The sequence below is a fragment of the Tachypleus tridentatus genome, chromosome 1, assembly GCF_004210375.1.
Source record: "Tachypleus tridentatus isolate NWPU-2018 chromosome 1, ASM421037v1, whole genome shotgun sequence".
Classification (NCBI taxonomy): Eukaryota; Metazoa; Arthropoda; class Merostomata; order Xiphosura; family Limulidae; genus Tachypleus; species Tachypleus tridentatus.
Window position 1 is genome coordinate 120,063,127 of NC_134825.1, and position 12,059 is coordinate 120,075,185.

The window sequence follows — 12,059 nt, forward strand, 5'->3', positions numbered from 1 at the left end:
ATATAATGAAAAGTAAAATGGCCGCCGATTTTTGAATACTGTATAAACCCATAAGGTTGTACTCTAAGAGCCACTATAACGCTTATATGAAGAGCTGTTCTTTGAGTTATATTTACTACCTAATTTGACATACGACTTTTCAACTTTGGCCGCAAGACACTTCTTCAGCCAAATACCGTCATTTAATTAATCACATAAAACACTAAATTCGTATTCTAAATACACAGTGATGCAGAGGAGGGAATAATATTTAAGATGATAATGAAGTTTTCCTTGTTGACACTAGATGGTAACAACTCTGTTGTTTATTTCAAGAATGTCCAATGCAATAGCATTGAACTAAGATATTTACGTATTGCACAACCAATGTACCACACTTTACGATATTTATTAATTAATAGAAACGTAATAAGAATGAATGAAGCTTCGTTTGTTTTATAGCAAAGCCACATTGGTCTTTCTCCCTGTTATGTACATTGCGGGCCCGGCATGGCCAGGTGGGTTAAAGCACTGGTAATCTTTCAGCCGTGGGAGCGATATAACGTTATGATCAATTCCACTGTTCGTTGGTGAAAGAGTAGCCCAAGAGTTGGCGGTGGGTGGTGACAACTAGCTGCCTTCCTTCTAGTCTTAAACTGCAAAATTGAGGACGGCTAGCGCAGATAGCCCTCGTGTAGCTCTTCGCAAAATTCATAAACACACAAAAAATGTCTATTGCGGATTATCGAACGTTGCATTTTAGGATTGTAGAACCACAAACTTACCGCCATCTCATAGTGGAGAATTTGAAAGAAGCAAAATCTTTAACTGTATTATATTATATACTCTTCAAGAAAAGAAAGGCAAAATTTGAGACAAATTGTTAACAAGTTTATTCCAGGTAGTTCTCTATGACATGTGTGAAACTTTGCACATTCACTGATGAACATCCAAAGTCTGCAAAGGCGAAGTCCACGCTCACTAGTTGAAGTTTAACGTCACTCAACGTCAATAACGAGTATGCCCCCCGTGAGCATCAATAACTGCTTGGCATCTCCGGCCCATGAAAGCGATGAGATAACGAATCACATCCTGTGAAATGGCTGTCCACTCAGCCTGCAAAGCTGCTGCAAGCTGAGGTAGAGTCTGCGGTTGAGGTTGTCGCCGTCGCAGACGTCGGTCCAACTCGTCCCAAAGATGTTCGATTTGGTTTAAATCTGGTGATCTGGAGGGCCAGGGAGGAACGTTGATGTTGTGGTGTCTCAAGAAGACAGTGGTGAGTCGGGCTGTGTGAGGACGGGCGTTGTCATGTTGAAAAATGTCGTTGACGTTCACCATGATGGGTTGCACATGGGGCCTAAGAATCTCGTCGACGTATCGTTGAGCCGTAAGATTCCATCGAATGTGCAAAAGGTCTGTTCTAGCATTGTAGGCGATGGCAGCCCACATCATGACGCTGCCACCACCAAATCTGTCAACATCCTGCACACAGTTTGCTGCAAAACGTTCACCTCAGCGACGGTAAACACGGGTTCTTCCATCCTGCCTACGAAGCATGAAAGGTGATTCATCGCTGAACCAAACATGCCTCCATCGTCGATGAGGCCATACCCGATGTGCCCGAGTCCACTGCAGCCGTGCTTGACGATGTTGCTGGGTGAGGATGACGCCTCTGACTGGACATCGAGATCGGATTCCTGCATCTCGTAGACGGTTGCGTACGGTCTGATCAGAAATCCTACGCAGCCCTGGTATGGTTGAGGCAGTAGACGTTGCAGTGGTGGTCCTATCCCGAAGGTGAAGTAACCGGATGTAGGAGATCTGCCAGATCGTGGACGGTCACGAGTTGATCCATGTTGTTGGTGACGATTCCATAGCCTTGTGATGGTGCTTGGGTGGACATTCACAGCTCTGGCAACATCTGATCGAGATTCGCCTGCTTCCAAGCGACCAATGGCGTTGTTGCGTTGTGCTTCTGTCAGTATTGGCGTAACTGTATTGCGTATCGGTGGCTTAACACTGAGCTATGGAAACCGAGAACCCGTCACTTTTATAGGGATTTTGCACATGTTGCGCGTGCAGAACATGCAGATCTCTCAAACAAATTTATTGGACACGAATGCGTTTTGGCGAAAAATCCGATGTTTTCCTCCGTTTTCAAAGTGCACAACTTTTATTGTCATTTTGGTCTGACAATCAGTGCCTTAGCACGTGCAACATCACATACTCTGAGCTTGTAACGTTATTACATATATTTCTCTTTAAAATAAATAAAATATCCCTTTTCATTACTTTTTTTGAAGAGTATATATTGTTTGGTTTCTTTTCTATCCGTTTCACACGTTTCAATAGAAAATTCAGTGGTTTATTTCTAAGTTAAGTTATTTGTTATGGATAAAGACTTCGATAAAGTCTCTTTAGCTTTTCATAGAAAGAGTTACGTGTGGTGGAAAACTAGTTTGTTTGTTTGTTTTGCATGTTGAATGTTGTAAAACACATTTAAAGAAGAATGAACTAGACTTCTAAGAGTTTGTTTGTTTGTTTTTAAATTTCGCGCAAAGCTACTCGAGGGCTATCTGCGCTAGCCGTCCCTAATTTTACAGTGTAAGACTAGAAGGAGAACAGTAAGTCACCATCTCTCACCGCCATCTATTGGTCTACTCTTTAACCAGTAAATAATGGGATTGACCGTGAGATATAATACCCCCAAAAATGAAAGGGCGAACATGTTTAGTATGAGAAGAATTCGAAATAGCGACCGTCAGATTACTAGACGAGTGCCTTAACCACTTGGCCATGCTGGGCCTGGAAGTGAAGAGACAAGCTGATATCACTTGGATATTGTTTATCGTGAACTTTTAATGGAAAATTCAATGCAAATGAGTACCATTTTATTATATTTTTATGTCTGTTTCTTTCCTAAGGGCCTGGCATGGCCAAGCGTGTTAAGGCGTGCGACTCGTAATCTGAGGGTCGCGGGTTCGCATTCCGGTCGCACCAAACATGCTCGCCCTTTCAGCCGTGGGGGCGTTATAATGTGAAGGTCAATCCCACTATTCGTTAGTAAAAGAGTAGCCCAAGAGTTGGCGGTGGGTGTTGATGACTATCTGCCTTTCCTCTAGTCTTACACTGCTAAATTAGGGACGGCTAGCACAGATAGCCTTTGAGTAGCTTTGTGCGAAATTCAAAAACAAATATACAAATCTTTCATAAGTCCTTTCTTACTCGTGAACCATGAAAACGCCACGAATAGAAAGTGCCAATTGGCTAACAACCAGATAGACGCCACTTGCAGCGCCTCGTAACTAACATTATGAATAATAATAATAATTTCGTTTCATAATGGTTTTCTGAATTATTCAGTCGCTTAGTGCCCGGGCAACATTACTTGGAGCGAAACGTACACGAAAGTCATACATTAGTAGCAGAGTAATCTGCAGTTACTTTTTTGAGGTTACCAATGCTAGCGTTTAAATTACTGCAGTTATATTATAATCTTTATAAATGTTCTGTTTGTTTATTAGAACAGAAAGTAATCACAGAAATTCTCATACTGACAGTATTTAATTATACATTTGAATTATTTCTCTATTTATTAAACATAATTCCATTAAATCATGTATTTTTCTTGTAAGACACGCACGAATGTTATTAAATAGGATGGTGATTTATGACTTCTACTTTACGAGAATACCTGGTGATTTATCATTTTTATTTCTCATGTCTTTATGCCCCCCAGTGGCTCAGCGGTATGTTTGCGGACTTACATCGCTAAAAACCGGGTTTTGATACCGGAATTCATGTCTGAATGTTGTTGTTGTTAATTAAGCACAAAGCTACACAATGGGATATCTGTGCTCTGCCCACCACGGATATCGAAACCCGGTTTTTAGCGTTATAAGTCCGCAGACATACCGCTGAGCCATAAGGGGGCTCCCATGTCTGACTTTCATGTTTTGTTTTAATAATATTGCTGACTAGAACGGCCATTACCATATAATATCAAACAATTAAACAAACGTCATGGCACAAGTTACTCAAAATATTTGCCATGCAGGTTGTGGATCATATTAATAGGTCTTCATTTTGCCCAAACAAACAAATTAATATATTCTTTTTTATTTTACATATATTTTTAAAATTATATTTCTTATCTCGATTACTTCGGTGACAAGTATGAGGACTTATAACGCTAAATGTCTCGTTAAAATAACGCAAATATCTCACCATGAAGATTTCTGTTTGCAACATATACATCTAGAAACAGGGTTTCGATACCCGTGGTGGACAGAATACAACTAGTCATCACTATCCACAACCAATTCTTCGGCCACTCTTTTGACAACGAAAAGTGGGACAGAAAGTCAAATTGTAACGCCCCAACGGCTGAAAGGACAAGCATGTTCAGTCTACAAGGATTCGAACCCGATACCCTTATATTACTAACCACCTGGTGTTATTTATCAGAACAAGACGCTGAACAAAGAAAGCCTGACTTAGACGTCTGTCTTCTTGGCACGAATCTGTGAAAATAACACTTCTGTTTTCGGTGAAATGCAGGTTTTGTGTCTACCATTGAAATACGTAAGTTTTACGAATAAACGTTTAACATATAAGAACACAGGAAACGATTTTGTTTTCTTGAATTTCACGCATATCTACAATTTGCATTAGACGTTCATAAGTTTGAATATTTAGACTAGATAAAACAAATCTACCGATACTTCCAGCTTTTCTGCTCCTCCTTACACACGAAATGATTTCACCGTCATTGGTGTTGCACATTCACTTTTTACAGAGAATAATAAGGCTGTCATTCGTATAACACATTCACATTTTACAGAGAATAATAAGGCTGTCATTCGTATAACACATTCACATTTTACAGAGAATAATAAGGCTATCATTCGTGCAGCACATTCACATTTTACAGAGAATAATAAGGCTGTCATTCGTGCAGCACATTCACTTTTTTACAGAGAATAATAAGACTGTCATTTGTTTCACGCACTGAAAACTCAGTTTTATAACATAAAACTTCATATATACAACCCAACAGTAACTACTGGATCAATCCAGACCAACTGCAAAACTGTGAGCATTGAAAATGCTGGACGGTTTATTTTTGAATTATGCCCAAAGCTACAAATAAGCATAATAACCTAACAGAAAAATTAGTTAATCTTGTATTTCAATTGAACTAAATATCTTCTCTGGTGTTGTTTCATAAGTAAAATAACTGTTAGAAAACTATGTTATGAAACAACTTCTGACAATAAAGTTACCAATGACATTCTTATGACAGATTTAACCAAATTTTGCGAAACTATTTATGCATCAAATTACATATATGTTCATTATTTAGTTTACATGTTAGTGATAAAATATGAAAGACTCTGGTTAATTATTTAATATGTGGATCACAGTGATAGGGAAAGGATAGAAAGCTAACACAACAATTTATGTCTGTTGTTTGATATTCACGTAATTAAGTGTACTTTAAGAAAAACAGTATAGTACTGTTAGTGGCTTTTAAAAATGCAACTGCAGGAAGTCTTAGATAAAAAAATAAATAAAAGTATGCTTTGCCGGCTGCAGTTTGCATTCCGAGAGTCATTCGAGATGACACAGCTGCACGGTCCACCATGATATTTAATGTTAGCACAACAGTGGCTGAAGGAAATAATTCTCACCATTATATATTTATTTAGTACTAGAATGTGACTAAGAAATTGTTCGTCGTTTAGGTCTCTTGTCTCTTTCTTTCCAAATTGTTCTTTACAATGTTTTTTAGGAACTTGAAAGATTGCTGATTTTGGTACGCTTCCAATCTTAGGAGGTCGGAAAAGAAACAGGATAATTTTAACACTTAAAAGAAATACTTAAATAAACGTATATGCATACATAATTATTCAATGCACTGATCTAAATTATGATCCTTTTATTTGCTGTCAACTGACTACACTATCACATATTAACTTAACGAAACGCCCTAAAACTTAATATTGGTGGGATTATTTGTTTGGTTTGTTTTAAGTTTCTTGCAAAGCTACACGAGAGCTATCTGTGCTAACCGTCCCTACTTTAGCAATGTAAGACTAGAGAGAAGGTAGCTAGTCATCACCACCCACCGCCAACTCTTGGGCTACTCTTTTACCAACGAATAATGGAATTGACCGTAACATTATATCGCCTCCACGTCTAAAAAGGCGAACATGTTAGGTGTGACGGGGATTATAGTACTCGTAAAACAGTGCTTGAGAGTTCACGAGAAGTCGAGAGATATATATCACAAAATTGAGTATTCTATTACACACGAGTTGAGATTCCGTTAGATTAAATCACTGGCGTAGCTATTTATCCTTGTAAAGAACGAATAGGAAACGAAGTATAGTTTTTTTATTATTTTTAAGCTGCAGAGACGATAACTAAAACAAAACTAATAAACATTTCTTACTGAAATGAGTTGTTCAAATTCTTTTTAACGATCCATGAATTATAGATGATAAGGGCAAATAACGGTAATAATAATTATATTTGTACAAGTTTACACGAGGGCTATTTGCGCTAGCTGTTCTTAATTTAGCAGTGAAAGAGTAAAAGAAAGGCAGCTAGTCATCACCACCCACCGCCAACTCTTGGGCTACGCTTTTACCAAAGAATAGTGGGATTGGTCGTAACATTATAACGCTCCCACGGGTGAAAAGGTGAGCGTATTTTGTGAAATGGGGACTCGAACCCGAACTTTGTACTTAACAACAAAACATCATATAACCAAAGTAATTCCTTTCAAACGTCCACGTGCGTTATATTAAGCTTTTAAGACCATGTAATAGGTATAATAATACTAAAGTTTATTTGCGCAAGACCCGACTCGTAATCTAAGGGTCGCGGGTTCGAATCCCGTTCGCACCAAACATGCTCGCCTTTTCAGCCGTGAGGGCGTTATAACATGACGGTTAATCCTACTATTCGTTTGTAAAAAAGTAGCCCAAGAATTGGCGGTGGGTGGTGATGACTATCTGCCTTCCCTCTAGTCTTACACTGCTAAATTAGGGACGACTAGCACAGATAGCTCTCAAGTAGCTTTGTGCGAAATTAAAAACAAACAAACATATTATTTGCCTATAAAGTAAAAATATAATCACTTGACATGAGGTAAAAGGAAGATTCTGATATAAAATGAATAACAACATATTTAAGTAAAAATATATCAGCAGTTATTGAAGGTTTTATAAAAATCTTAAGTTACCAAGGTCGCATTTTCTGAAACGAATGAATGATTTTAGGCTTAGGTAGACAAAATAGAATAAATAGATTTTTAACTGTTCATTCATAAGCTACATTATCTTGTGACTGGATATGACCTTATAGTTAATTTTCTAAGCAGTGAATTGTAAAATGTAACTTTAGGCTACCAATGATACATTTTCTAAAACGAAGGAATGATTTTAGGCTTAGGTAGACAGAATAGAATAGATAGATTTTTAACTGTGCACTCATAGGCTACATTATCTTACAGCTAGATATGGATCTAGTGATTTGCGTGCCAGGCTGTGAACTGTAAAATTTAATGTTCGAGTTCGCGATATATTCCTAAACAAATCCAGCACTTTTACATGATAAAAATAATAAATATTTGCGCTACTCGTTTAAAAAAAATGAGTAATAACAATAACTTGTGATTGGTTGTCTTTAGTTAACAATTAGAACTTAGTGATACACACACTACCAATCAACAGACAAAGCTTCATTATACAGGGTGGGTGAAACGTTACCATGCAGTTAATACAGTTATCATATGTTTCGTACTTAGTAAAATATTACGAAGACAATGAAATTAAGCTGTGTTCTCAATGAAACAACTTTAAACTTACGTTTTTGACCACCCCATAATAACCCCATATAGTCATAATAATCTGACCTGGTCGTTTAGCCCACCTGTCACACAAAGTATCGTTGAAGTTGAAGACACTGAACTACTTTGAATAAACTAAAATTATTCCAGTTGTTCTCTATTAATTTCACTATGTTAGTTAACAACAGTGGACCCGCAGCTCCACAGCCCGACACGTTAATCACTGGGTCACGCTTATGTCTACACCCTCATAGTCAAAGCTTTTGAAAATGTCGTATACGAGTATATTATGGAAGAATTTTATCGAAAATATAAAATATCAACACTACCAGTTTAATAATATGGAATTGCTTTGAGGTAAATAATATACTTAAGTTAACTTTAAACCTAAGTATTAAATACCTCTAGCTTAGTTGAATTTTAACTGTGGTTCAGATGAATTGTAAATTATAGTCTATTATTTTCTAAAAAATTCAGCGTTAACTTATCCAACTGAGACAGCAAACGATTGCTTTTCTATTCTGCTTGACGTTTTGGCTTACGCCATTTTTCATTTATTGTCTATTTATGAACTACTAAATACAAATCGAACAAAAGATCTGTTAAAAAAAAAAGCATTATGTGTGTGTTTTCTTATAGCAAAGCAACATCGGGCTATCTGCTGAGCCCACCGAAGGGAATCGAACCCCTGATGTTAGCGTTGTAAATCCGTTGACATACCGTTGTACTAGCGGGGGTGGACATTATCTGCTGAGCCCACCGAAGGTAATCGAACCCCTGATGTTAGCGTTGTAAATCCGTAGACGTACCGTTGTACTAGCGGGGGTGGACATTATCTGCTGAGCCCACCGAAGGGAATCGAACCGCTGATGTTAGCGTTGTAAATCCGTAGACATACCGTTGTACTAGCGGGGATGGACATTATCTGCTGAGCCCACCGAAGGGAATCGAACCCCTGATTTTAAGCGTTGTAAATCCACAGACATACCGTTGTACTAGCGGGGGTGGACATTATGAAGTACTCTAAAAGTAAAGCTACCATATCCAGGCAACTCGCAGTCAATCTTAAACCATCTTATCCAGAACCTGACATGTTTCTATAACCCATAGTTCGAGGAAATTTGTATTAGATTCTGTTTCTCTAATACTCTGTAAGCTTCTTCTACTTCACTCTCTTCTGAGCAAATCTCTGTCAAACCTAAATAGCACCGATGAAATTCTCACCAGGTTATGCGAAGGTGATTTATAAATGACTTCGAACACCATCCTCAAAGCTGTTTCAATGTGTCTTTCCTTTCCAATAGATGAAAGTATAAGCTCAATTATGAACTTTAACTATTAATATTATCAATTTATTAATAAGCTCTTATTAACAATAACATTAACATTAAGAATCCAAAGGTATTGTCATGGACCACAATATTGCTGTTCTCGTGACTTATTTTTTTAAGTATTTCTTCAAGCCGTCAGCTCCACTCAATGGAACTTTGAAAGTACTCTTGAACCAGCTAGATGGCACAGATCTACGTATATTTAGGTATATTGAACCTTCTTTTTAGGAGTTATTTGAAGTATTTAATAATCAGCACCCTGATTTAAAGATCTGCTATTATGATGTTGTATAAGACCTTTCTTGATACAATGGTTACAACTGAAAACAATAAATTACTAGCTGTGTGCTCTAAGGTATAAAAATAAATTGATAAACTTAATTATACATTAAAATTCACAACATCCACCAGTTACTAAATGAAATCCCTTTATCAGTTAGTTTAAAAGAATTGGAAATACCTTTAACACCACAGATTATACGATACAAGCCAGGTTGAACCTTTAAAAGCTTTATCGTTAAATGGCTATCCGTATAATTACATTATTAAAACATTTCGTAAATTTAACACTCAAAATTTTAACGTATGATAACAGCTGACGAAAACTTTTTTATGGGTTATCCCTTCGTGGACGAACCTTCTAACAACTGCTCGTCTCTGTCAAGTGATTATACAATATTGGTTGAATACACACGTCATGAAAAAGCCATAAGGATATACATAATACACATTATCTCAACTTTCAATTTTAACATCAGTTCAGGTATAAAAAAAAAGTGCTTTGATAAGACCCATGACTTAGGCTTAGTAAAACTCTTCACAGTTTAGAATATTGATTATAAATTGACGTGTACACAGTGTTCAGAAACTTTAGAACATTGTTTATAAAGTAAGACGTAAAACGTATTCAAACACTTGAGGAACGTTGTATATGTAGTGACGTGTACACAATATTCAGCCTCTTTAAAACATTGTTTATACAGTGACGTGTACACAATTATCAGACCACTTACAAGCGCAGTGCTCAGACACTCAAGAACATTCTTCATAACGTAACACAAGCGCAGTGCTCACACACTTAACAACATTGTTTATACAATACACCGTTCTATTGTATTGTTGTAGTTCAACAATATTTTCGGTTACCGTCATTTAAATTTAACTTGCAAACTTTGATATTCAATCATTTTCGAAAAAAGACGTTAACTGAAACGTCGATTACAAAATATCCCAAACTGTATTTCGTTTTCTTTTATATAAAGAAAGTTAATTTAATTACTCTGCTATTAGGCCCGGGATGGCCAGGTGGGTTAAGGCGTTCGACTCGTAATCCGAGGGTCGCGGGTTCGAATCCCTGTCGCATCAAACACGCTCGCCCTTTCAGCCGTGGGGGCGTTATAATGTGATGGTCACTCACGCTATTCGTTGGTAAAAGAGTAGCACAAGAGTTGGCGGTGGGTGGTGATGACTAGCTGTCTTCCCTCTAGTCTTACACTGCTAAATTAGGGACGGCTAGCGCAGACAGCCCTCGTGTAGCTTTGCGCGAAATTAAAAAAAAAAAACACTTTACGATTAATTCCATAATATGCTCTTGATTAAAATGTGTTAAATTTGCACGAATGATAGATTAGCGAAGCCTACTTCTTTAAAAATTATATTAAGTCCGATAAATTAAAAAAAAAATCGTTTATACTTATCATGATTTAAACTTAACGTGTTAAATGTATTTGCTATACAAAAAAAAAATTCTAATGTTAAAACAAAAACAGTATATTATGTTTACCATACTCTTAAAACTTCATGTTAGTCTTAACAGTAAATTCTTTAGAAGTCTTCAAGGCTTAAAACATTTTTTACGTGTGTTTATAATTCTTTAATCATGAATTAATGTCTACAGAACTGATTAGCCATAAAACAGTTTTTTTATATTAATAAAGTTTTATGTCTGATATTTTGCACAACTTAAAATTTCTTTTCTAAGTTCTGCGTTATGTGTGGTTCATTTTCATCTTTGCATACAAGAACTTACGTTTACTGTGAACTAAATAAAACGACTTTGACATCAATACATCCTCGGAACAACATGCAGCTATACTATACTATACAAAGTTAACCTAAGTTAGTACCGGTTCAAACGGTCACCTTACCTTGTTTTGTTTCTACACGACCTTTATCGTCTCTTCTCTCTTCCTTCTTTCCCTCAACTTGAATGTCTTTACTAGTATTACATCCCATTTTACCACGTGTATGATTCTTGAGATACAGGCTAACTTCTTAGGACTAACCACGCACTGTTTCCGCGTGTGTATGACGAATATCGTTCTGTATTTTTCAACGTGTTGATAGTTCTCTGTTCAAACGTGTCTCTAACCAAACCCCCTTCACTCAAAATATTAGGGTTCACACACTCGCTTAGTGCTCAGGGCCGCACTGAGATACGGATATAAGCAGTCACACCGACACGCAGTTCTTGATCATGAATAAAGCAAATGGTTCGAAAGAGAAAAACTCAGTCAGATTTTCCGCAGATATTTTTCTCTAGCGAAATGGTCATGTTTCAAGGATCTGTTTTCACTGTCGACGTTATATGAACCGCACAACCAGAAACGTTAGCTCACTCCAAAGACACAGACAGCTTCATCTGCCTCATTACTACAGTCGTTTCCAGACTGTCTCATTCCGCTCTTATCGGCGCTTTCTGTCCAGTTTTCTTTTGGCATGTCACTTTACGAGCTCAGCTTTTTCTTATATAGTGTGAGAAAGTCCAACTGTTACAACTGGAATATGGACAATGTCTCACCCAGATATTTTTTATACAGTATACCTTTTTAAGACATCTTGAAAGTTTGTTTGATTCAAAGTGAGAATCTAAGTGGGTGGGTAATTTCATA

At 37.1% G+C, this 12,059-nt stretch overlaps 1 long non-coding RNA gene across 1 annotated transcript in view; it reads right to left on the reverse strand.

The window, feature by feature from the left end:
- Window positions 1-11,844, reverse strand: part of LOC143222474 (uncharacterized) — a 75,808-nt gene extending 63,964 nt beyond the window's left edge. The window contains exon 1 of the long non-coding RNA XR_013012263.1: window positions 11,316-11,844. This is a non-coding gene — a long non-coding RNA (uncharacterized LOC143222474). The remainder of the gene's footprint in view (window positions 1-11,315) is intronic.
- Between the last annotated feature and the right edge of the window lie 215 nt (window positions 11,845-12,059).